Source organism: Calidris pugnax, unplaced genomic scaffold (assembly GCF_001431845.1).
Source record: "Calidris pugnax isolate Ruff unplaced genomic scaffold, ASM143184v1 scaffold1, whole genome shotgun sequence".
In the NCBI taxonomy this organism is placed as follows: domain Eukaryota; kingdom Metazoa; phylum Chordata; class Aves; order Charadriiformes; family Scolopacidae; genus Calidris; species Calidris pugnax.
The window spans coordinates 10,505,744-10,532,796 of NW_015090800.1; the positions used below are offsets into that span (position 1 = coordinate 10,505,744).

The following is a 27,053-nucleotide window of genomic DNA, read 5'->3' on the forward strand; positions in this document are numbered from 1 at the left end:
AAGATGTTTTGGTTTGAGTTGTAAGGAGGGACGGTGCCTCTAAAGGACCTACTAAAATGCTCCCGATTTCACAGGTCAAACACAGCTACACTCAGCTTCTGGAAAGGACTGCGGGTGTAGCCAGAGCTGTTTCCAAGGCCGTCAGACCACCAGGACAACCACCACTAGAGGGTAGCTCCAACACTGCGTTGCTCACGTTGCCCTCACCCATCCCTGAAGATTAGTTTGCAACGCATCAAAAAATATCTGTATCAGCTCAGAGGACTGGAAGCTGGATTCACTCAGCCTTCGGTGATGGTTTATGTTACAGGACATAAATATAAACTGGAGGTTGGTAACAAGTGAGGTACCACAGGGGTTTATCCCAGCACTGGTTTTGTTTAACATATATATCACTGACCCAGGGAAGAGGCAGAGTGCACTCTTACCCAGTTTACTGGAGACACCAAACTGGAGAGACCCGGCGATGAGTTTGAAGGCAGGGCTGCCACCCAGAGGGACCTGCACAGGCAGGAGGCACGGGCCAATAGGGACCTTTTGAAATGCAGCCAGGACAAATGCTAAGTCCTGCCCTTGGGACGGATGAGCCCTGGTGACAATACCTGGGGAACCACTAGGCAGGAAAGGCCACGAGCACCTTAACTTGGGGGGCAGTGGGGTGAAATGAGGACCCTGGTAGCAGTTGGACCAATTGCCTCCCTGGAACCAGACCAGCAGACCAAGGAAGATGATGACCCACCTCCAGCCACACTTGTGAGACCATATCCAGATACCACGTTCAGCCCAGGTCCCCTAGTGCATGGGCAAACTGGAGAAACCTTGGCAGGGAAAGAGACAGCCATGGGAGACCTGACAGCAGCCTGCCCCCTTCTCCTCTGCCACATTGAGAAGACATTGCCAGGCTCTTTGCCTAGGTGGGCAGCAGGAGGTGGAGACGGGAGACACAAACTGAAACAGGGAAGGTTCCAACTGGGGACAGAGAAAACACCTCCACTGTGCAGATAATGAACCACTGGCACAGGATGCCCTGAGAGGCTGCTCAGTTGCCAGTCTTGGAGGCTTTCAAGACCTGACAAGACAAAGTGCCAATCTTGATCTCATGTCTGGCCCTACCTTGAGCAACAGACTGGGCTAAATGACCTCCTGAGGCCCCCTCCCACCCAAACTACTCTGACTTTTTATGGTGTGGTAACTGTATGGTTGTCAATAGGAAGGTCACTATGATTCTTCTACATCCAGGCAAAACACCACATAGCTGGGAGTGTTTCAGGGGGTACAGATGCAGGTCTCAGGGTGGTTTTAGCAAGTATACACACGTAGTTATATATGTCTTTTAAAAACAGAGAGCAAGTTGCACAAGAATCACTTCTGGACTTGACTGGCATAATTATTGAACAAGCCTCAGAAGCCTATCATTACTAAGGGTATTTAATAGCAAATAAATCATAGAAGCAGACTAAACTACCTGCCCCTTGACACCGCTCATGTTCCACCAGGGTGCTGACTGGGAAGGGTGAAAATACTCCAGAGGATGGTGTCAGAGGCTGACAGAGCTAGCCCAGACCCTGGGAAGTCACCCACCCCCTGATGCCGGGCCATCCCAGGCCCGTGTCACTCCTGGCAAGCGTTTAGCCAGCTTGTCTTACAGACCTCCTGTGGCGGAGCGTCCATAAACTCTGCTGTGCCCCAGAGCACCTCACCCCTTGTTAATTTTAAGGAATAATACAGCTGCACATAGCTGAGTTTATGTCATGCTTAATTACAACTTGTTGTCAATCTGGCGTCTGTGTAATACATATGGAAAAACATAACTTAATACATTTCACTCCACTTTGCCTATACCCAGCTTTCTGCCAGGCTGCACCTCCTCCCCATCTTCACCCTGCCTTGGCCTCAACACGCATTCAGTACCTATAACCCTGTCTCTTTTTCTCTCCTGCTTCCCTCTGTCTCCTTTTTCCTCTCTCATCTTTTCTGCTCTCTTCCTGCACATGCTGGGGGTGAGCAGAGAGGTGGACATCACGCACCGGGGCGCCGAAAACTCCGGATGCCCATGGAAGTGGTGCACACCACGTGCCTGCACACACACACAGCCCTGTGCTGCTACGGGGCGGGGGGGGGGGGCAAGCTGGGCAAGCACAGATTCTGTGTCCCCACCTTTAAAAACGGGGTTTCACACAGACACTTGCACACCGGGCACCCTGATGGGATTCTGACCCTCGCCAGCAGCAGGCTCTTGGGAAAAGCAATTTCCATGGGTTAATCCTGGCAGAGTTTCAAGGCCAAGCGCGCTAGCGTACTCCCAGCACTTGCCGTCGCTACACACCTTTCTTGGGATGAAGAAAGCCGGATTCAGCCATGAACAAAGCCTGCGTTTCACTGGGGAGGGAGGGGTCCCTGCCGGGAGGCTCTGCGCCACTCTGTCCTCCTATATGCATTGCATACATCCATCCCATTTAGGCTGGGGCCTGAAAGAAAACCTCCTGCTCCCTTCAGCAAGAGCGTGCGAGCAAATGACTGAAGCCCTGAACTAGAGAAAGCGGCGCAGCTGTTTGTGGAAACAAGACAAAAGATTTAGAAACAGTTGCTTTTTTTTTTTCCCCCCCCTCTCCCATGTCAGGCTGTTTACAGAAACCAAGGGATGAAATTTTGCAGACAAAAACACTGAGAGCAGCCTGTCAGTCTCAGAGGGAGGGCGGGAGAGGGAGAGGGAGGGGAGCGTAGGCTTCTTTCGGGATTATGGATCATTGCTAAATTGCTCTATCAATTATTAAACCCATCACTCAAAGCGCAGTAACCAAAATACAGCAGATAAAGCCTTTCTCATCCACTCTCTACCAGCTGCTCTCCTCCTCCTAAAGCCAGAGGGGAATGAAAATTCCCGTAGTTTATGTTTTATAAACATAATTTTCCCTGTGCCTTGAAAATAAAAGCTGGTTTTGGACAAGGTACAGTAGAACCGAGCCTGTGGCAGGAAGATACTAAAGGGGGGGACTCGCCCTTTCGATTAGCAGACCCAAGGAATAAAACAACGTCTCTCTAATCAATATGATTTCTTAGAGCTGACAGGTTAAACATTTATCTGTGGATAAATGAAGAGGCAGGCCCCAGCCATCAATAGCCATTATTTGCCATTTGCCTTTGCCTCCGGGCGGATCGGAGACCAGCATCAGGGTGGGTATGGTCCCAGGAAAAGATGGGGCATGGCCAAGTGGCACGTGGCATTCGGTCCGGCCGGTGACTCCACAGAGGGAGAAACTGCAAACACGCATCCAGGATGAGAGAGGAAGCCCTGGAGCAGGCAGTGCCGACAGAGAACCACATGGGGAGGAGGACCACGACCTGACATTCAGCAGGAAAGGCTTCCACGTGGCTGGCCGATGGCTGAACGGACATGAGATTTTAGCAGCACTATACTCATTTGATGGAGGCTACGGCTCCAGGTCAGCTGAACCCTTCACCATAGGCATCACCTGAAGCAAACGCCTGCCTGAGCCCCGGTGAGGGCACTGGATGCAGCTGAAGTTAAGCCTACATTTAAGTGCTTTGCTGAATCTGAATCCTGCTAGCAAGTCCTTGTTGCACTTGAGCTGGAAATCTTAAGAGGCAAGAAAAGCTATTAAGCCCAATAATGGAAAAGAAAGCCAGGTCCTGGGTCAGCCAAGAGACATACTAAGCTTGTCCCAGCCAGAAGTGCCTCTTTGTACATCCCCGGAGGGAGCCCTACTGGACAGATCGCAATCACGCTCCCCTCGTCCGACTCAGAAAAGCAGAAGTCGGTAAACTTCCGAGAAGGTGCACCAGGCTGAGCACCACGACCATCGCCCCCAAGGGTCATGAGCCCCACGCTGACCCAGAAGTGCAGAAACATGCTCGGGAGAGGGGGCTGTGTGATGCAACAACAGCCACATTCAGCACGGCGTGACCTGTGCTTCTTCTCCGAAACAAAGGGTAATGCACGGGGCCGGGGGGAGGGCTGGGGCTTTCCCAGGTTATGGAAGAAATCAGAGAATAGAAAAATCATAACTTGGAAACAAAAGCCCTATCCATGCCAAGCAGTGAATGGATGAGCTGCAACGTATTGGGTGCAGAGATCCCCTGAAGGAGGCATCTGATCAAGAAGGGAAGAATGCCAATTATGTGCTCCCATTCATGCCACTGCAATGAAAGCATAATTCTGACTCCGCTTTCTGACCTGCAGTATGCAATTTATGCAAATCCAAGCTGTTCTCGCTTCCCTCCGAGCCAAATGTCCACCAATGCCAGAGCTGGCTCTAACTTTTTTGTTTTCCTTTTCAAATCTATTGTTTTCACTGTTGAATATTTAAGACCTTTTGTTGTTGCTGTCGGGTTTCTTTGGAAATGAAATAATAATTAAAAAAAATCCCGAGGCACACAGAGACAGTCAGGAGTTTACTTCTTGTCTCCGACAGCCTCCCGCTCTGCCACGCTCAGCGCCATCCCAAACCCTTATCGTTTCAGCCCAGGGCCCTGCCGTGTATCGGCCAAGTGAAGCTCCTCGTGTCAGATCTGTAAGGTTCCCTGAGACTTTTGTTCACAGCAAATACTGGAAGTTGCACCAAGTTGCACGGTGGTTTTATGGGATTAGCCCCAACACCGAGCCAACTGCCAACAGAAGGCTCTGAAAGGATTTCTACCCCTGGCAAAAACGGATAGGAACCAGACTCAGGCCATGATCCTAAGATTGGCTTCACAGAGCAAGCAGCAGGTCTGAGGCTAAAAATATCAAATTACTGCAGCCTCCTTTTTTTTTTTTTTTCTTTCCTTTTAATCATGTCTACTGGCCGCTTGGTTTTTTTAATTAGAAAAAGACAAAGACAAAAATAAAGTACTTATCCTGCCTGCTCCTCGGAGGAAGGAGCGTTGCCCTTTACTTATCTCTGAAAAGCCATGCAGATTTAATATTATTATTAGCAGCAACTATTTGTATTTCTGTCGCACGCAGAAGTCCCGGTGGAGACCGGGGCCCCATAACGCTAGACGCTCAAAGACGACGTGCTAAGGGACTGCGTCTGCTCCAGAGAAATGATGATCTAAGGCGATGTGTGGTGACAGGGGAACAGATTGGTGGAGCAGTTCGCCCAAGATCATACGGAGAGAGTGTAGCAAAGCCAAGAAAAGAAGCGGGGTCCTTGCGAACGGCGTGCCGTATCTGTTAGACCACAACGTCTTCTACTTATGGTATTTGGGAACAGCAACAATAACGCTAGGGATTAGGAAGCTCTTTCAAAAGAGACGGGTATTACTGAGGGCAAGGCAGATTTTGAGGCGAAATGGCCTGTAGATGTCACCCAGCAAGACAGTGTGTGGGGAACAGCTCACAAAATCCAAGGCCCACTTGAATGTCCCGCTTGGTGAGTCGCAGCATCCCACCTAGGCTGGAAGGACCTGCCTGGTTTACAAACAGGTTTTAGGAAAAGCCCGGGAACGCCTCCCCAGGAAGGCTGGGACACACATGGAGGTCTGGGTGGCTGGAAACAACCAGGGCACCCCAGAGCTGTCCCAGCTGGCTATTCCTGCTGCAAATTTCTACTTTTAACTCAAGCCCTACTAGAATCAAAACAGCTCACAGAGCGACCGGCGGAGTGGGTGACAACAGCCCCCTGTACAAGCACTGCAGAAAAACATTCCTCTTCCGTGGAATTGTGGAAACATAAGTCCGCTTGGAATTTAACTTATTGTTATTATATTTATGCTGGGGTAAAATCTGGAAGGTTTAAGCAGGGCGCTGCTATACCAGGTGCTGTAAAAAAGCGTAAGGTAACAGTGTGTGCCTTAAAAGACTTGCAACGTAATTTGGGATCCCTCATCACCCTGGAAATATCAACTATAGGACTTTCTGGGGATCTGCAACCAAGCCTGCAGAAAACACGGTCCCTGACTCACCGAGGTAACCACTGACAGCCTGGATGCTGCAGCCCACGGATCCGAGCAGCCCCAGCAGCCTGGGCTACTGGTGTCCCGCTGCCAGTTACGTAAAGGGCACAATAAAGTAAGGCTTAAGCAAATCTGCAGGAAGGACAAAAGATCAGCGCTGAAATCTCAGGCTGCTGACAACACACGGCTGCCCTCAACAAGCCAGCACACAAACACCCTTCCAGCACGTACCCGTGTCAGTGTGGACTCCTGAGAGGTGGCAGGGAGTTGGACTCGATGATCCTTATAGGTACCTTCCAACACCTGATGTTCTGAGATTCTGTGATAAGTGCTCAAGGTTCTTGAGCACAAACCTGAGCACTGATGGGGTAACGGGTACCCCCCTGCTCCTCAGGGGGCCCTGGGTACAGTGACAGTGGCTCAGAGGGACCAGTGCCTTGTTTGCAGCAAGTGGGGTCCTGCTCCCCCTGTACCACATCTCTCACGATAGCTCCCCTGCTCCCTGACTTAACTTCCCACTCCTCCTGCTGTCCCCACCTGCCCTTGCTCCACTTCGAAACTCCACTGAGCTCAGCTGCTCACTCCAAACACCAGTTTACCTCCTCCTGAGATCCCTCTCCTTCCCCACTCCTCCTCCTCGTTTTCACCCATCCTGTGCTAAATGCCTGCTCGTCCAGCACCTAGGGAGCAACGGGATGGACAGGACAAGCCTGAAACACCATCTCTGAAAGGGTGTTTTCAGTGAAATGTCCTCTGCTCCGACTTGCATCTTATCTCACACGCAGATGGGGGCTACCACATTTTAGAGCCAAAGACTGCAATCCCCAACTGTCCAGACGTGGAAGAGAGCCCTTGCAGCTGACAGCAGGGGAACTACTCTGACTTTAACCTTTAATGCCATGTGCTTTACAGGAGCTGGGCAGAAAACCGGAATACAAGCAAGAATGCACGTGTGGCGTGCAAATAGTCCCAAGGAACCATGATGCTTGCAGGAAGAAAGGCAATGCTTCAGAAGGCAGACTTTTGAAATAAAGCCTTCTGCAAAGTTATGTTCATTCTTTATTTAAAACCATCACATGGAAAATTCAATTGTTCTCCAACGCATCTCTGTACCAAATCAGGAGACTAAATTCAATCATTAAAGTGTGAAGCTGATGAATTTAAATCCATAGTAAGTGCAAATTTCAACACAATTTTAAGTAAGGAGTCGCTCCCAACACCTTCATAACATGTCAACACATAGTCATATATTTGTTTCTGGGACTCTTCAAATGTCTCCTTTTACAGTTTCATTTTTTTCTTGCCAAAACAAATTCTTAAAGCTATCCCAATGTTCTGAAAAAAATATAAACATTTCCCACATGTTAAAATTTTAGGTGGCCATGACAGAGATTTTGGAGAGACAAAACTTGCGGAATAAAACATCATACAAAAGAAACTTTTCCTCCTCTTTGCCATACACAAGGGGAATTTGGAATGATTCCCATCTGATTAATTTTAACTTCTAATTCGTCCTTGGATCACACTGCGGTACGGATGTCATTTCTTAATTTGACTGTTTCGCAAGTAGCCAGTATCGTCCTTGAAAAGGGTGAAGAAATCCCTATATATCAGGAATGCTTTTGGCTGAGGGGAAGTTCAGTAATTACTCTAGAGAAATAAATACAACAATCAAAAGTACTTCCCAGGACATGAAGGCAAAGATCCACCCTTTCTTGAAAGAAGGGGCTCTGTTATGTATACAATCATATCTTCAATTACTGTGACTGCCTGTAACCATTTAGTCCTCTGCTAAGTCAACTTCAGGGTTCAAGAACATTTCCTGGCATTCTTTACATTTTTTTACATGCTGCAATTTTATCTGGTGTATATCATATGATTCCCTGTGAAATGCCTGAAGCAAACCATCTTCCTCCTGACGGAGGAGTTCGGGGTTCATAAAGTTGGCTGCAGCTCTCAGAAACCTCATCACTTGAGGGCTGTGTTTGAAATTACCGAAAACAGAGTAAGCTTGGCTTTGATAGGTAAAACCAGAGTACATTCATGCAGCAGGGGATGCAAATGGACCAATACTTCCCCTTAAAGACACTGTCACCCAGGCCTGTGCCACCAGTCGTAAGCCCATAATTTTATCACCCCAACGTCTTGGAGCTTGCCCGCCCCTCCACCAAAAATCTTTGGACATATCTTTGGTTTTGTCACCTCCTTCACTGCACCCTTCCCTACCTCTGTCCTTGCAGCTCCCTCAACACGTGTTTTAGTCATGGAAACTGGTCTTTTTGGTTTAATCGAGACGGCGACAGAGTCGGTGCCATTGCCCACACCGCGATGGGCAGGCAGCCTCCAGCTGGACAGGAGGAGGACGGGAAGGACCTGGCACGAGGTGCAGGTCATTACACATCATATGATTTACTACCAATACACTGCAATATTTAGGGTGCAATAATAAGGCAGTACATGAGTGCTTTACCAACAAACACGATGGAGAAGGGAATAACTGTATTTCCCCTGTTATTCTAAGGGGAGGTTCACCAAAAGGTTAGCGAGAAAACAATGTAGGCCATCGATCACAGGGACAGCTAACCTAGAGAGGTTACTGCATGTTCCTGCCTCATTTTTCATATCTATAATTACCTCGCCGCTTCCCTTCACGTCCCACCCATCGCCAAGCACCGAACGCAAACCACCACTGCTTTATTAATTACGTGTTTTGTTTATGCTCATTGTCACCGCCCTGCAACACGCCACGGTGGCTGAAGGATTAAGTGGCACAACTTATGGGATCCCTGCAGGGCAGCGTGGCTGGGGAAAGGCAGCTTGAGATTTCCTGCCATTCCTTCACCCTGGCGTGAGAAGCTGACACCTCCCAGCAGAGGGTGAGGTGGGATGGAGGTAGGAGGGATGTGGGTCTTTACATCCCCCATGTGAGACGGAGAAACACAGTAGGGACACAGGAGGGAAAAGTGTTTCCATTCATGAAGGGCTCAGATTGGCTTTCGGATCTTCATCCAACTGAAACAAAATGCCAATATTGCTGAACATACTTAGCACCTCCTAAAGCACAATCCTACTCTGAGCAGCGCCTGTCTAAAAACAGCAACACCAGGCTCCTTGTTTACTGCGTCTCCCTGATGACTGATCTGAATTTCCCACTTTAAAAGAAGAATTACTTTTTTTTTTCTTTTCTTTTTCCTATCTACTAGTCCGGCAAACCCTACCAAAGCTTCAAGAGCCACTCGGGACTCATTTCTTGCACATTTATGCATGCAGACATGGGCAGGCAAATTAGAGTTATGCAGAGATGGGCAGGGGAAGCACAAGGCAATGATTGGAAGACAATGAATTTGTAGGTAACTCAGGATGTTTCTATGCAAAGTACAGCATCATGTTTCTGATGCAGGGAAGCCTGAGGGTCTTTTTTTTTTTTTTTTTTTGCTTTGGGGAAACCTAAAATAGCTTCCTTTGAGAACCTGTGCTCCCTAATCACCATTTCCTCTTTTTGCAGTATTTCTGGGTCCAGGCTTTTGAGTTGTAGAATAATAGTAAATATGTATAAAATAAGGAAAGCTGCTGCTGCAGCATCAACAGTGATAAATACTTCAAGTGTTAGATCTGAGAACTATTTTCTGTTCTTGCTTTTTTCTGTCCTACCAGAAATTATAATTAATTCATTCTCTAACAATACTAAAATAATTATTTTCTAATTGTAACCATATCTGCAATAGAAATCCATATTGATGCAAAGTGGAATAGAAAAAAAAAAAGACCAGACAATGACAAGAGTGAAAAGCTTGCAGGATGGAAGTCATACAATGATACAGAGTTGTATGCATGCCCAGTTTTGGACCCCAGAAAAGTTCACACCCATTGAATGCTAATGAAGAGAGAATCGCCCCGGAAAAGACAATATGAGTGGTCTCAAGAGGAAATTAAAAACGTAATTTCTCTTGAGAAAGAAACCTAGGAAGGTGAGAGCTTCTGTGGGGCTTTTGAGGCTGCTGAGCTTCAAGATGCTCACCCGAGGATCCTGATAGAAAACTAAGCACAGGTGGGATACAGAAAAACCAAGGAGGTATAGGCCTCTTACACTGGAAGAGAAAACCAGAAGCACAGCACCTGCTGCCCTCCCAGGCTAACTCACTGTATCGAATGCAACCATGCTCAACCCCACCAAAATGCTCAAATGCGTTTCCAAATGTTTGTGAAGCGGCCAAAAAATTAAAAAAAAAAATAATCACAGAGCATCAGCCCATCCCTAAAGCTTTATTTCTGAGTTGGATCCACAATAGACAGTGAGAGGATGCTGGAAAAAACCCACAATGGACCGCAATGGACACTGGTTCCCATGTCCCGGAGGTACCATGCAAAACCTCTCCTCCACAAAAGCTTTCTCATCCAGACTCCCTGCTCCCAATGCCTGCGAGCACATACTGCATTTGGATGAAGCTTCTCTCAGCCAAGCCCTCAGGAAAGCTGTAACAGCAACCTGCCATCTTTGGTGTTGACCGTGACACAGATGTTCCAGCTATAGGCACCTCCAATTCAGCTTTCACCCCCTCTTTATAGTTTCTCCCTCCACTCACAGAATCACAGAATGATATGGGGTTGGAAGGGACCTCTGGAGATCATCTAGTCCAACCCCCCTGCCAAAGCAGGTCCTCCTAGAGCAGGTTGCACAGGAACGTGTTTTGAATGTCACCAGAGAAGGGGACTCCACCACCTCTCTGGGCAGCCCATTCCAGTGCTCTGCCACCCTCAAAGTAAAGAAGTTCCTCCTCATGTTTAGGTGGAACTTCTTACATTCAAGTCCGTGCCCCGTTTCCTCTTGTCCTATCCCCCGGCATCACTGAAAAAAGAAAAAAACACTCAAAAAGAAATACCACTCAATGGGCTATCTCATTATTGAACCTTTGTGGTGCTCCACATCACACCCCTGTGACTAGAGGTGACCCTGGCACCTTTACCAGACCTGGCTGATGGCTGAGATCAAGGGAAAACCTAGCAGAACCACTGGCTTTTTGCATTGATGCCCATCCTGCACGCAACCAAGGTGATGGGTGACTCGTGACCAGAAGTCAGAGCTGTCATCCGTAGAAAACCTGGATCTGGCTGTGGCAAAGCAGCCAGAGCTCATTTGAAGCCAACAGAGTAAAATCCACCTACTCCTACCATGCCCTTCTCCCACCCATACCCACTGCTGACTTCTCCAGAGTCAGGCCTGGCTTATCATTCTCGTTTTTCACCCAACAGAGAGAGCCAGTGTCAGCGCAGTTGCTCATCCTCCTCTTAACCCACCAGGCAGTGTCTACTCATCACATCAGTAGCAGGACTGACATTGTACCCAAATACAGTTTGCTGGATCAAAGGGGAAGAGAACCAGACACGTCTAAAGCTTCTGGTTGTGACAATGGCCACAAGATCCTCAGGAACATGAGGAGAAGAACAGGAAGTTCTTCTCACAATAGGAAGTGTCCTATTGTGTTTTCAAGGTAATTCCTGAGAAAATATAAAGTTCTCATGTATGATGAATTTTAAAGACCTAAAATTTAATGATGGGAATTTTCTTCCCCTCCTGATTAAGCCAATCTACATTTTTTTTCAGGCTGATGGTTTACCCATAAGCTGGGGCATACGTGTTAAGGAACATCTCTTGGTTGTTTCTTTGAATTCCATTGTTTATTTATTAGCTAAAGAAACAAAGAACAAACAACAACATAGTACAGAGCTGCACGCTCTGGAGTGGAGCAACAGCCGCGGACCCTCCAGGATTGAGATGGGCCCTCTGAGGATCTATCTCACTCACTTTTAGAAAAATCCCTGCTTTTCCACTCTTGCTTGAAGCAGCAAACTAGATGAGGGAAGGATTAATTAGCTGATGTTTGTAAAGCCCTTTGAAGATGAAAAGTGTTATTTTTATTTTCAAGTCTCACCAAAGGACAAAAAAAAAAAAAAAAAGAAAATTAAAAAAAGGCCAGAGAAAGACTTTGCTGTTTCCTACAGACCAGGGTCTCAGGACTGACCTCCCGCACAGAGACACTCCTCCAACAGTATATATTAACTGGCAAGCTGACACTGCAGCCCTTCCCCCGGGGCAGGCATTAACAGGGTCTCTGCCCAGCTGCCTATTTTCATGAAGCACGTAGCACTCAATACCACTGAGACCTCCCCCCTCCCCGCGTCAAATTTGCTTGAATTTGTCCACCGGATTCAAAAGTTAAGGGGAACACAGCAGCAGTGTGATCACACACATCTCATTTCCTTAGAAAAGCAGACTAAAAGCAAATGAGGAAGGTCCTTGAATACAGATGCGGAGCGCCCGGCTACCCAGAACCCAGGTGGGCTATTTCTTCCTGAAGTGTAAATTACAGAAGCGATTTATCCTTTTAACAACACTTTGCACTTACTGGTGGAATTTCTCTATGTCCCTTTTCTTTTTTGCAGGTTTTTTTGCTGCTGTTGATGTTTGTTTCTTTTTTTTCCACTCCCTATGTCCTTGGTACCATGAGGATAGATTCAAAGCAGAGGCACTCTGCGGTGCAGGACAAGGATCCCTGGGCAGCTGGAGAGCAACAAGCAGCTTACAGGTGGGTGCCCTGCTCTAGGAAGCCAAATATAGCAAGAAGACAGAAAGGATTGCATCGTATTAGCAGAGCTGTGCTAAACACCTAAGACAAGGATGACGACGAGCTGTTACAGGTCAGCCTGAAGTCAGCTGGCAACCCAGAAGGGGAAGACTTTGCGGTGTGCATCCTTCAGCTCTGTGCTCTCACCAAAACCTCACGTCCACCAGAAATAAATAGAATGCTGGCTTTGAGTTACCCTGTTAGCATCTAAATATTCATTTTAATGGTGATGCCTAATGTCCAGCTCCAGCTATGTTTGTTACCCCATGATCAGGGCTAGCAGCATCCGTCCTGAGCCTGCTTTCCCCCGAGTTCCTTTCCCCGCTCTCAGCTCAGCAAGGCACGATGCGCAAGAGCTGTGAGGTCCTGCATAAAAACAGCCATCTGGTGAAGGGGCAGGAAGAACCAGTTAAAAACAGAGTAGCTCCACCATATGGAGAAAATAATTCAGTTGGGCAGTGTAGGAAGAAGCAAACCCTATTATAATAATTGTGTTGCCAAGTGATGTTGCAGACTTGTTTTTCCCCTCACGGCTTCTGCACTGATTAAGAACAGAGCTTCCCCCATAATGTGGCACCATCCCCACAGCAAGATCAAACTGTTCCCCCAAGCGACTTGTGGGATTACCAGGTTAGCTCCAAGATGTCTACAGCGTGAACTGAGCACAGAGACAGGAACATTGCGCGCACACACACACACCCACCCCACCACCACCCTGCTTATTCTTCCATTGTGAGCTGAAACACCAAGACTTTGGGTAAAGGTGATCCAGCTCAGCTGGACGGCACCCCAAGGAAAGCTGAGGCCTCAAAACTAGCACTGGAGGCAATTACGCTAGTGGCAAGCCCAGGTTTGAAGGATTCTGGTCCACCATTCCCAACAAGAAGCAATGCAAACCTGCTTGGGGCTAAGGCCCATCTCCTCCCCAACAGAGGAATTTGGGCTGTCCTGTACTCCCCCATATATCTGGGACAGAGCAACCTGATAAAACTCTGATTATAAACAGGTCCTTCTAGAATAGCTCCCCTTCTTCTTCAGCCATTTCTGGGCTGTTGATAAACGGCACTGGGTGTGCAAGCTCCAGAAGCACTCTGTACCCTGCACAGTGAAGGCAACCCCTCCCTGGAGATCACGCTAATCAGCTCCCCCCACAGGACCCCTTACTACTTGGGCTCCGAGGGTCTCGCAATCAGATTATCATCACTAGGAGCTAACAATGTGCAAACCAGCAGCGAGTCTCCCAAGTCCCACCCTGGCTCTCCTGATCCCAGTGGCGTGCCCTTCTTGGGAATCCAGCAGAAGAGGGATCCATCTCTCCTGCTGCTCCCTGTCCATTCACCACGCAGGCTCACAGCTAGCCCCCCAAGACAGCAGCGTAAAATAAGGTGCTAGCACCATTGCTTGGGTTAGCACGTGCTGAGCCCTCCACGTGAGGCAGAACAGATACCCAGGCTGGGCAAACCCTGGGACAAGTATGGATCTGGATGTTAGGCGCAGCCACCACGCTGAATGATGGCAGGTAACCCCAAGTCTCCACCCCTGAGGGACATACCCTCCTACAGAACCATTAGTTACAGGTGTGCTCTTTCAGGTTAAGAGCAGCTCAGGTCCAAGTTCAAGGCTGTAGCTTTCTCTTGGTAAAGAACTTGCTCTTTCCCCCTTTTTCCTTTGTTTCCTCCTTTCTCCCTCTCGTCCATTCCCCATGCTGTGGCTTTCCACCGGGCTGCATTTGTTTCCAGACATGCATGGTTGTAACCAGAGAGACTTCCTTGCACGAGCAGCCTTGCAGCTCCCAGTCAAAGGTGGACAAACCCACTAATGTCTCGGGAGGCATGGAAGACGGAGCGGGAAGCACAGCCTCTTGCTGCAGACATCATTCCCAGGCAGGCAAAATCCCAGACCGAGGCCAGTTAACGTATTAGTCATTAATTCCGGATAAAAGGAAATTTATTTGCATGGCCCTGCTTAGACAAGACTGAAATCTTAACTTGCCCCTCCCCCTCCCCCTGCTCTCCTCTAATACCTTATTAATATTGTACGCCAGCACAAGCCAACATGCAAATAGAGCTCTATGCAAATACAGCTCAGCGCAAAGACAGCTGCACTTAGTTCAGTGCCTTCGTGCAACTCCAGAGGAATAGCCAGGGGAAAAATAAATCATATAGATGATAGAGAAAGCATGTCTTAACTTCCAGATTTCCAGGGAGAAAGCCGTGTGTGCGCGTCTGTCAGAGTACAGTTTACCAAGTTTCATCAAGGAGATAAGGTAGTTAATACTCTGCTTAATTAGAGGCTGCAATGTTCTTTTTGGGACTCTGAAGGGATCGCCCTCCTAAGTGTCTAAGGCTCTGGTCTTGCAAAACCTACTTCTTAAGTGGACTTAAAAGTGCAATTCTGCTCAGTAAAAGCAGTACTGTCGACTTTCCTGTTCATTGTTTCTCTGTAATTCCACATCAGATATGCTTAGTTTCTAGACAGAAACCTTTTTATGGGTTTTCCCCCAAGCACAGTCCTGCAAACAGCAGCCCTGAATTTGAAAGTCAATCACTTCCATTCCTTCCCAAGCACTGCTACCAGCATTGCATTAATTGCTGCTGGCAATCAACAGGTCCCCAGGTATAACACTGATGAGGGGCAGAAGTATTTCTGCCAAGGGTTTTGAAGAGATACCTAACAGAAGGAAAATTTTACCTTGACTCATACGGTGTCTGGCCCCTTGGAGCAGGGTCCAGGTCAAGGATGCTCACAAGAGCTGCTGCTAACTACCACACTTGTCTGCAAGCAGAATAAACTTGCATTCGACTCCAGCTGTGAGAAGCAAGCCAGCGGGTCAGCTCTTAGGGTGTGGGGTGGTATCAGAAAGATCCGAGCACTTCTCATGTCTATGGAGACAGCTGTTGGACTTTCAGAAACTTTAATACACCCAGGTAAGGCAAGCACAGTTTATGAATCCCACTTTATAGCTGGGAAGACTAAGAGACACAGCAGAAAAATAATTTCGAGAATTTCACACAAGCAAACAAGAAAATAACTTCCTTTGCCCCGACCTTGTATGTTAGCCACAAGACCATCTCTAGATACAAGTGCCAAGTTTATTAGCAATACGTATCACTGCAATTGGTGACCTTGCATTTGGAAATATTTCTCGGCTCTAAAGGACAGCTGGGAACACATTAAGGTCACTTGGAGCACTTTCTGAGAACAGGCAGTCCAAGGAATGTCATTTTTGTTGAAAAACTATTTGGAAATGAGGTTCCCATCTGGAAAGCTCATCTGCTAGAAGTGACAAAGGAACGAGGGCATCTGCCTTGCCCAATAAATACAGAAACAACATGTCCCTGCTCTCAGCATAGAAATCATAGGTCTCCAAGGAGCTAGAGTTCAGGAAAGAATTAAAGCCCAAGACTGAGAGCACCTTGCAGCCCTCACCAGAGCCTCATCCAGCTGACACTTCTTCAGCAGCAGGCCCGGAGGAAGGAAGAAGGTTTCTTTCTGGATTCAGCAAGGCAAAAGGTGACATCCAGAATGAATGCAGGCAACCTCCCTTTTTCCTCAAAGATACTGGGCCACAGTTGTAGAAGTTGTCTCTGCCTGCTTCCTCCATGCATTGGGGCTTAGCTGTTATGCAAATAGGAACTTTGAAATGAGGGAGAGAGGAAGGCTACAAAACAATATAACAAATGAAATCTTTATGAAGCAATGTCCTGTCATCAGTGATCTTTGATTCAGGCCCAACATGCATTACTTTGCTCTTAACTGTACTCTGTACTATTACCACATATACTGCTCTTTATTACAGATAACTTCTATAGATCCACACCTGCTGCCTGGCAGTGCTTTTATTTGGAAATAACCATAGGCAGACATCTGGCATGTAGCAACACATTAGAAAGGACCTCAACGATTTTTTTTTTTCTTTTTTTTTTTTAATTTCAGCACGGCCACTCTTTCAAGCACTCTTCCTTCTTTATGTAACTGGGAAAGGGCTGAGGTGAGAAGGATCCCACACAGAAAAAGAGCTGGCTTGCAATGCAGAAGAATGAAAGCACTGCTAGGAAAATGAGAAGACAGCTGGCTTCCACAAAGGGTGCCAGACCTCATGTCTAAAATTAAAGAATCTCATGTTCTGAGGAAAGCACCTAGTCTCACCCTTAAGTAGAAAAATTAAAAAGCAAGAACTGGAGCACAGCATGTGATTATTAATGCCCTATAAAAACCTTACACAGGTTGGGAGCCAGATTAAGTCCTATGCATGTTGGTAGTAGCTGCTGGACTTTATTTTTCAGTGGTTTGTTTCAAGGCCTGCATGGAGTTGAAAAATGGTTGGTCAGCAGCCAGCAGCTGGACCCACCTTACAAAAATAGTCACTTTGGTAGCACGGTTGCGCGTCCCTGGAGAGGCCAAAGACCAAAAGTCTTTCAAGCACTCTTCCTTCTTTATGTAACTGGGAAAGGGCTGAGGTGAGAAGGATCCCACACAGAAAAAGAGCTGGCTTGCAATGCAGAAGAATGAAAGCACTGCTAGGAAAATGAGAAGACAGCTGGCTTCCACAAAGGGTGCCAGACCTCATGTCTAAAATTAAAGAATCTCATGTTCTGAGGAAAGCACCTAGTCTCACCCTTAAGTAGAAAAATTAAAAAGCAAGAACTGGAGCACAGCATGTGATTATTAATGCCCTATAAAAACCTTACACAGGTTGGGAGCCAGATTAAGTCCTATGCATGTTGGTAGTAGCTGCTGGACTTTATTTTTCAGTGGTTTGTTTCAAGGCCTGCATGGAGTTGAAAAATGGTTGGTCAGCAGCCAGCAGCTGGACCCACCTTACAAAAATAGTCACTTTGGTAGCACGGTTGCGCGTCCCTGGAGAGGCCAAAGACCAAAAGAGTCATGAGGCTGGCTTAGCCCTTTACCTAGATACCATCTCTCCAGGCCATGTGAGAGGAAAGAGGAAAAGGAGAATGGGCATTTCAACCCTGCTTCAACACCAGTCACGTTGCCATGCTGCTCACCTTCCCAGCATGAGCCAGATCGGAGGGAGACACCCTGATCAACAGAGACGAGTAAAAAAGCAGATAACAATATGGGCAACTCCTTCACAGCTCTAGGCCAACGTCAACAGCATGGCCCATCTGCAGACCTGGAGTCCCACCTCCACGGGAGGCACAGGGAAGGATGCTCCTGGCTGTTGTGGAGGCTGTGGTCTCCAGGTACATCTCCTCCTGAATGCAGGAGATGTTTTAACCAGTCTCTGCCCCCAACCCCAGGTCCTGGCCCTGTGCTTTCCCTCAGGACAAGCTGGAACAAATGCTCGCCAGGTCACACCAGGGTGAACCAGCTGGGATGCAGCAGGGAGGTAAGATGGGGAGAAGGAGGCAGCACTGCTGAGGCAGCCGCCGTCACCAAGGGGCACGTATGTGAGCATGCCCCGAGAAGACAACCGCCGCCTTGGTGAGCTCAGGCCCAAGCTATCACACACAGGTATGTAAAAACCAAGCCAGAGAAACGAGCAGGGTGACGGAGATCAAAGCTGGGGAATACACTGCCGGCCCACGACTCATTTCTCCTACGCTGCCGGCAGCGCCGTCTTTCAGGTGGTGCTCGGTGGTTTGGACATTAATCACAGATGAAGGGTATTTTCTCTCCCCCTCCCAGAAGGCAGCCTGCCGGGGCGGTCGCTGTGACTCACTGGGCGGCTGAAGGAGGGGCTGGCAGAGGCACGCACCTCCTAAAAGATCACGGACTTTACACCGTCCCCCGTCCTCGCCTGCCGAGCCGCTGGGGAAACAAGCTTTGCTTTTCATATGAGCGCAGAGTAAATTAACCGCTTTCTCTTAAGAAGGCAAGGGGGGAAATTGCATCACCTCCCCTGTTTCCCAGCACTCAAATCCTGAATGTGTTTCCCACCAACACCACAAGCAAAGCGCCTCACGTCCAGAAGGTAGAGAGAGAACAGCACAAAAAGAGAAATGCAGAATTTATCACTCCCCATCAGATAGCAAATACGGGGAGAAATCATCCCTGGCAAACAGTCAGAAGGGCTCAGGAGAAAATCTCACATGCTTTACCAACCTCTTCCCAGATCGCTTCTGTTAAGGAAAAAAAGTGTCTGCTATCATTGAAGTAATTCTGAAAAATTAGTTTTGCACCAGCCCTTCTTGCATTGCTTTTGCGGTGGCTGAAGAGACCACATACTACTTCAGTCTTCGTAGATTTTCTTTAAGACATATTTTCTCCCTGGCTTTGGGCCAAGCCCTGGTATTCTTTTTACTTGGGGAAAGTCCTCAGGAAAGTCTGTCACAGATTTGTCTTGAATTATGGGTCTTTGCCTGGAAAGATTCATCTCTTCCCATCACTGACTAACGCATGAAAACAATCCAGATCTGGTTGTCGGGAACTTGGTAGGATCATAGAAATTTCCTAGCTGTGGCAAGCTTGGAAGCAACAGGCTGTGGAAATAACCTTCACACACCCCATGGGTCGAAACTACAAGAAGCCACCTGAGAATTAATGCACGCTGTTATCGATATTAATATGAGAATGAACACTTATTTCCCCTGCTCCTACTTTCCTGGAAGCGAGCTACAGAGAGGAGGCCCCAGGCGGCTTCACCCGCTCGCTTGGAGGGCACCCAGCAGAAGGTAGGTGCAGACGCTCTCCCTCGCTCCCCATCCCACTGTGCCCCTGCCCAGCCACCCCCCAGTTCAAAGTCACTGGAGGCCTTGGTTCTTATCATGAAATGTTCTGCCAAATCAAATGTAAACAAATGACATGCACAGTTGACATGGCAACAAAGCAGCCCTGCACGCAAGGCGGCAGCGGCAGCATTTAACTCTGCCGGGCTGGGCACAAAATTTGCAGGAAGGACCAGAACCACGAGGAGACAGCAAAGGTGGAAGATAGTATCTCCTCTCCTTTCCCCAGGTGCCTGGAGAAACACACTGCTCAGCACCCAGGGTTTTGCTGAGAGAATGGCTGGGTCACCTCCTGTGAGATGCCTCCAAATTTCCAGGCAGTTCTGGGTGGCATGGAAGACCTCTCGAGCAGCACACCCACTTACACATCCAAAAGCCTCTCACAGAGGAGTTCAGCATCTCAGACTAATCCTTCCTACTGGAGACTAACAGTACATCCCTCTTCTCACGTGGCCCACCCTTGGGTAAGGGTTATTTACAGGAGCAGAGCCTGGGCATCCACCACACATGCAGGAATGATAAAAAGCAACAAAGAGAACGGAAGGGCTCAGGGAAGGGATGCAGCAGCACACTGGTATGATCACTTGGTATCCAATAATGCGCTTTCGCCCCCTTCACAAATCTCCCGCCAGAAGACAGCCCTAGGCATTTAATAAAAGGAGTCAGAAGTCACCACTGCACTTAGGGTCCCCTTGGACCTAGCAGTTTTGTCAGCTCCCTTATAGAAAGTCAGATTCAACGAAAGCTTGGAGCCAAGGTGGGCGTCTCACTGCAACCACTTTGGGGCAGGGACTGCGACTGTGTGATTTGACACTGCTTTTCCCTACAGACCTCATCATCTTCTAATTTTAGATGCCCAGGACAGTTTTCATGCTCTGACCTAATAAAAAATACCGTACGCTGCCAAAGAGCATCTCATTTTTATTGTGGTGGCAGCACTGTTCCAGCGACGGGGGCAGGAATCCCTGCAAAGCCTGCACTGGGCGTAAGTGATTTGGGAGCATCAAGCAGAGGGAAGCATCCTTTGGGGAGCAAACTATTTTAGCTTCACCTCTCGGAGGAAGGCGTGCAATCTCTGAGCGCCCTTCCAGAAGAGCCCAGCCAGGAACGTCAAGTCTGCGAGGCAAAGTCCCTTTAAATAAAAGCGGCTGCTGATGTTAAGATAAGCATCCAAGCAGTAAAAATAATGAAGCTGGCTCTTAAATAATGAGTGCTGATGGCCCCCTCTGCTTGCATTCCTAGCCTAATTACTTACATGGTTAGCTCAGCCCTATATGCCTTTCAAATGCTGCCATTTAAAAATGAAAGTTAAATCCACTTGGAGCGGACAGGAACTAATGGGAACCACCGCGTGTGCTCGTTGCTGCCGCAGGCGAGGGTCCTGCCACGGGGGCCCTTCCCCTCGGTCCCCACTTTCAACAGGAAAACCTGATGTAAAAAAATCAAACAAGTTGCCAGCTTACAGATGGAAGAATAGCTCTTTAAGATGGAGGAACCTGCAGCTCGAGTGCTTGGGAATTCAAAACGCTGCCTCGCACGAGACATGGAGAAGTTTGGGTTATGGTGCTGATGCCAGGCAAGTCAGGGGGAACAGGTCCTGTGGAAGGAGCCCCAGGTTCAGGTCACAGCCCCATTGCTGCCCCTTTGCTGGGACCTCCTTCAGCTCCATCCAGTTCCAGGGGAGGTCCTGCAGATGTCCTCCCACCACGTGGCACGTGTCTCAACCGCATCCCCACCATGCAGACAGGCTGTCCGCTGCATACATACAGGTATATGAAGTCCCACCAGCAAATCTACAGAGTTCCCCACACAACCTCTAAGGCTGAATTAGAGGGTTAAGGGTTGCTCCAAAAAAGAAAAAAAACCACAACAAAACAAACAAAACCCCAAGAAGGAGATGGAACTGCACATACTGAACTGGGTCTGGAAACAGCACAAAGGATGAGAAACAGATGATGGTTTTGAAGAGGTCAGGGCCCAGAGCATCACACCACCCCTTGCCCCATCACTGCAAGAGAGGGGCACACCAGAAGAAAGGCTGCAAACCCAGACTGTAGCACCCCAAAGGGTCTCTTGCATGTGCTCTTCCCATTTAGTTTGGCACCAACATTTTGGCTCCAGAAGCTATCCTGGCAACAAACTCTTTCCTGAAAATTTATCACATGCCTTCATACAAAGCTGCCAGAATCATTTATAGCCACTTATCTAACAATATCTGCTTTCGCTTCAGTCATTAAGGAAATAAACAGAGGCTGGAAAAGAGTCAGTATGGAAAAGGGGCCTCCACTTTGGAGAATCAACAGCCTTGGACTACTGGAGATGAGCGGATGCTGCCCTGCCTCAGAAACAGGCTAGCGTGACAACAGTGATGGATTACAGAGAGAGATTGCTTCTCAAAATGACGTCCAATTACTCTTCATGCCCAATCAAATTGGTTTTAAGTTATCCCTCAAGTGAAAGAAGCATTCCTGACCTGGAAGAGAAGGCAAGGGCTTTATGTGTAAATAAATAATTAGAAATAACCATAGGCTGATGGTTCAGTTGCTGGGGTCTATCAGAGAAGAAATGAGAAAAAGCAGCAGTAACGCATTGCTTTCCGTCTCACATCTGTGAGGATTTTTTTCTGAGATCTGTAATTTATGACAGATTGTTTTTATGAGCCAGCAAACAATGATTTATAGCATTAATAAGCCACGATAGGTAAGTTCCCCAAATACGATACCCTTGTGTACTTCTCCATGACACGGATGGAAAAGATTTTCCTTTCGAATACAGAGATCGAACCTCACAAAAAAAGCATTAGCGACGTCCAATAACCACAAAAGCAAGTCCTGTGCCTGTCAGGGACACGAGCCCCGCTCGCAGCCTGCCTTTGTCCCCGTCCCCGAGCGCTCGCCCCGGAGCGAGGAGGAGGGACGCGATGGCTGGGCTCGCTCACGCGTACCCAGTCGGCACAACTAGGGCTCCTGGATTGCAAGGTGCTTGGGGATGTGCTATGCCTTTTGTAAATAAAGCACCGGTTATACATCTATGTCCCTGGATAAATAATGTATCCATTGCAAGCACTGCATATCTCCGGCGCCACTTTTCCTGCTTTTAACAACTCCAGAATGCCCCTGACCATTTCAAGGAGGGATACTGAGGCGGACCTGACAATTATTTTTTCTTTTACAGCCTAGATTTGGAATAAATGGCTTGGAGGAATCCAGAATAACTCCCTTAGCCCTTTTCTCACAAGTCCTCACAAATTTCATACCTGATAAAAGCCCCTGTGACCAGCTGAGAGCTCAGACATAAAACGTGGCTGTTAATGAAGATGTGCCTCTACTTCCAGAATGCAATTCGTTAGGAGAGGAGTGAAGGGGAGGGCAAAAAGGGGGAAATCAAACGCAGCTCCCATAATGTTCACAATTACTCTGTGAACCAGGAGTCCGGTTCTGGGGAATATGAGCAGTAAATTGCTGAGTGGCTTTCTAATCTAATTATTTCACTTGCAATTCAAATTATTTTCCAATTAAAACCAAGCTAATACATTCTGAAATGTAAATCAGACTCTATTACCTTTTTTAATTGCAATGCCTACACTATTCCCCCTTTTCCCTTTAATTGATAAAAATCAGGGGGAGATTTCCGTGCGTTCCCCTGCAGTCCTGTAGGGTTATTTCATGCCGGCTTTGCCGGTCTCACCATCCTTGACCCCCGCCCTTGTCTCTACCACAGCGGAGGCCGGCGGTCTCTGCTTAATGAAAGCAAAAAGCTTAGAGAAGGAGGCAGAGGAACAGCTCTTTTCTCTTCATGCGACAGCAAAGCCTTCCTGTTGCAGCAGCACAAAGGTAGGGACAAAAGATGCCCGCCGGGTGCCAGCTCTTGCCCTAGAAACAGGGTGTTTGTCCCCAGTCGGTGTGGACCAGCCAGCCCCGGTGCAGTTCTCCAGCACTCGATGGCTGCCTTCTTCCAAAAAAAAAAAAAAAAAAAGAGAAGAGGAAATAAGCACAGAACATTCTGTCCATCCAGCCAGCCCAGGTCAGATATAAATACATGAAGAACAAGCAAGGAAGCCTCTTCCGCAAAGGGAGGCTATTTTAGATTTAGGCAGGGCCCTTTCCAGACTTGACAACTTCTGAATAAACTTGCAGTGTCTATATTACTTCCCTTCTCTATCTGATTGACATGACTCAAGGGCAGAGGTAGTGTGTAGGACTAGTTTCCCTCATATCCTATGCTCCCCTCCTTTTTCCCCCCCAAGTTTACTGCATTACATTAATTTTGAGCCCAGCGGTCACTCGCGACCCCGTCCTGCTCCAGGGTGGGCATCCTGCTCTCCTCCAGGGCCACCAGTGACCTCTGCAGGAGCTTGGCCACCAGACCCCCACACGAGTGCTGCCCAGCAAGCAGCCGATCATAGGGCGCCCACCTTCCTGTAACACTGGCAGGGGAGCACAAGGCATTCGTTGTGACCCATAATTTCATCCACACAGGATGGGAGCAGATAAAATGGTGGGTAATTGCCTGTTGGCTCCACAGTCCAGGTCTGCCCCAGACTTTGCTCCTGATCCCACCAATCATAACGTGGTGGATGAAGCTGAACAAGCCCCAGTGCCAGGCAGGGTGGGTGCCCATTCCAACAGTGAGAGGCAGCTCCCACTGAGCCAGAAATGAAAATTAAAGGGAAAAAAAGACAAAAAGCCACAAGAATAAAGAGTGGGAGACATTCAGCCCAGCAGAGGGTAACTGTACTGACAAGAGAGGCATGAACGCTCCCCTTGATTCCACTGTTAATGGAATGAATTAATAGAGATTGCAGATGTGGGAAGGCTTGCCCCAAAACCAGGTGGTGCCTAATCCAAAATCAGGGTATATTTCGGCTTCAAGCTCCAACAGGGTAGGTTTAGACTGAACATTAGGAAGGAATTTTTCCCAGAGAGAGTGGTCGGGCATTGGAATAGGCTGCCCAGGGAGGTGGTTGAGTCACCATCCCTGGATGTGTTTAAGAACCGTTTAGATGGGGTACTGAGGGATATGGTGTAGGGGAGGACTTTGTAGAGTAGGGTAGATGGTTGGACTCGATGATCCCAAGGGTCTCTTCCAACCTGAATGATTCTATGATTTTTACTTCCCACAGCCACGCTGCCTTCAACAGGACTAATGGAGACATAAGTCAAAGGGAACTACCCTCCTCCTCTGGTGCAAATATGCTTTTTTCTGTTGTTTAACTTTTCAGCATTACTTCTAAGATGCTCTGGGAATTTTAAAAATTCAGCTCCATTCGGCAAACATCCACACTCTACCTGTGCTTCTCCTACAGTCTGATATTAATGTTTGGATTGCTTCGTAGTTTACATCACTGCAACATACTAGAAACCATTCGGAGAATACAAATTATTAATTGCCCTGACACGTAGACAGAAAAATCAATGGCATATGATTATTTTTTTGAGGTTGGTTCTCAAATGAAGAGTTTCGTCTGAAAAAAAATCAAAATTCTCTAAATATTTTAAGTCTTTAATATATATATAAAAAATAAAATATTTAAACTATATATTATGCATTTAGATTCCTAAGACAGAGAACTAGCCAGGCAGTTAGAAGGTGAGACGCCTTTTGAGTCTGAACTACCAGCACCCTTTAAAAATTGTACGTGGAGATACTTAAAAAGACCTGTCTGAAAGATACAGCTTTCTAGAAATCATCTCAGCAGGCGTGTGTTGATCTTTTATTCCTATAGAGAGCTTCTCAGACTTCTGTTTTGTTTTTTTGTTTAAGGAAGGTACAAAACAGACCCAAATCTTAGATGTGGAAATCCCTATTTTCAAAGTACTGGGGGAAAAGGAGAAGGAGGGAAGCAAAAAGACAAGCATCGAACTGGAGGAAATTTTCTTCAGGTGTCAAACCTAACATTTTCTTTACATCCAGGTTCATCTTATTTGGTGCGAACTCATCTCCAGCAGAGCACTGACAATTCTAGTAACCTGTCATACTTCAGGGACTAGCGGGACTTTTATATGTTTATTAACTCACTGGTAATCTCTTCATCATCCGGGTGACGGGATTCCAGCCTCTCCCCCTCTATGATTTCCAGGGGCTAGCCGCAGTTCCCTGCGCAGCAAAGACACTCCTCAAAGCTGCTACACCCTCTTATGTTTTTCTCTTCCCATTTTTAAGCCATGTGTTGCCTGGCATGGCCAGCCCGCGGATGAAATAACACTGCATCCATCCAAATCCTTCCTTCCCAACCGGTTTGCCGACCGCGGGGTGGTTTTGCACTTGCCAGCCCTCGTGGGTACCCGAGCGTTCTGCATTTTATTTGCTCTGATCTCTTCAGCATCCTCTTACTACAAACACATTTCTGAGAGAAGCAGCAAGCACGGGGGCGAGCGTGTGGGGAGGCGGTGGAGGGGTTGGTACACGGCGTTTGAAAACAAGGAGGTTTGAGGGAAAGATCAGAACAGGAACGACCCCACGCTTCCCTCCTGCTCCAGGGTTTTGTCTTGCACCCAGCTGCCCATCATGAGGGGTTCCTGGCACAGGGGGCATCACCGATTGGTTCATCCCAATTTCTTCCCCCATGGGGTGCTGAGGGTTTCAAGGGGCTGAAAGGCTCTGGGTGGCTGTGCATGGAGATAAGATGTCCACTTAAGCAGCTCTCCACTCCCCAGGGATGGGGCTCGTGCCTAACACCAACCAACCCTTTGAGTGGGGGATGCCCCAAAGCCTGCTCAAGGCAAGAGGTGTAGAAAGAGCGCTGGCCCCAGAGAGGAAAGTGCAGGCTGAGCCTGTAAAAATTAGAAAACTGTGGAAAAAAAATAAATAATATAGCCTAGACTTCCTCGGCAGCTCCTTGTCAGAATTCGGGGAAATTTTGGAAGCAGATTTTCCAAAAGCTGTCACTGCAGTGAACCTGAGCCACAAATAACTCCACAGCTGTTGCACTGGAGATGCAAGGATTTAAATCAAGAGAGAAGCAGTTCCTCTGACTTCTCTATCATGGACAATCACAGAGGTAACCTTCTCCTACCGAGGCTGTTCCTGCAGGTTTTCTCCTGGGAAAGGATAACCTAAAAAGTCACCTGCCAACCGCCAAAATCACAGTAGATTTTTAAATTTGTTTTAAAAAAGAATGTATTTTTTACATTACATTTACATGAGCCTATGTTAAATTTAGCTTGCCTTGAAATTCTTTCTTGCAGTAACACTGAAGTCTAGAAATGCCTCTCCCCTTTTTAAAGTTAAAAAGTAGATTCTCCCAGGTAGGTAGGACGTCAAAAAAAAAAACCAACAACACACAAACCCATAAAAAGAGCATTTTAAGACTTCGTGAAAACATACAGAACTAACAATACTGGATGCATCTATACCAGTTAGGTCCTTCCAGTTGGGTCCTTTCGAGGCAAACCTCCCAGTCACTCCCACTTGTTCTGTGCTCACATTAGAGAGCGGTCTCAGAGTGCACAAACAGGTGCTCACCCACTGAACAAGACCTAGTCCAAAACAGCCACCCCTCAAAACACCCCCAAACGTGGCCATCGGGTCCTTGGCACCAACTGATTTACTCTAGAGACCTGTTCCCACCAGGCCACGCTGTTTGTGAGGACACACAGAGCCACCATCCCCTGGACTCCTCCATGGGAAGCTTGTTCTCTGCCCTCACCCATCCAGAGTCATTTTATGGTTCACATCTCTGTGCTCACGCCTGGAACAGCCCCAGTTTCACCGTGCATCCCTCCACATGGGAGGACAAAAGCACGGGCCTGATTTATCACATGACCCTTCGTTAAACCCGTTAAAGCGGTAAGAAAATTAACTGGAAGGGTTAACACACATCTGTAAGAGGCTATCCTGG

General features: G+C 47.7%; 1 protein-coding gene and 1 long non-coding RNA gene across 3 annotated transcripts in view; one reads left to right on the plus strand and one right to left on the minus strand.

Moving 5' to 3' along the window:
- The window catches only part of HIPK2 (homeodomain interacting protein kinase 2), an 88,690-nt gene that overhangs the window by 42,074 nt on the left and 19,563 nt on the right, over positions 1–27,053 (minus strand). The gene's annotated exons all lie outside the window — the stretch shown is intronic.
- LOC106885308 lies at positions 12,029–16,570 on the plus strand. The gene is made up of 3 exons (XR_001411420.1): positions 12,029–12,233; positions 12,340–12,482; positions 16,458–16,570. It is a non-coding gene; the product is annotated as an uncharacterized LOC106885308 (long non-coding RNA).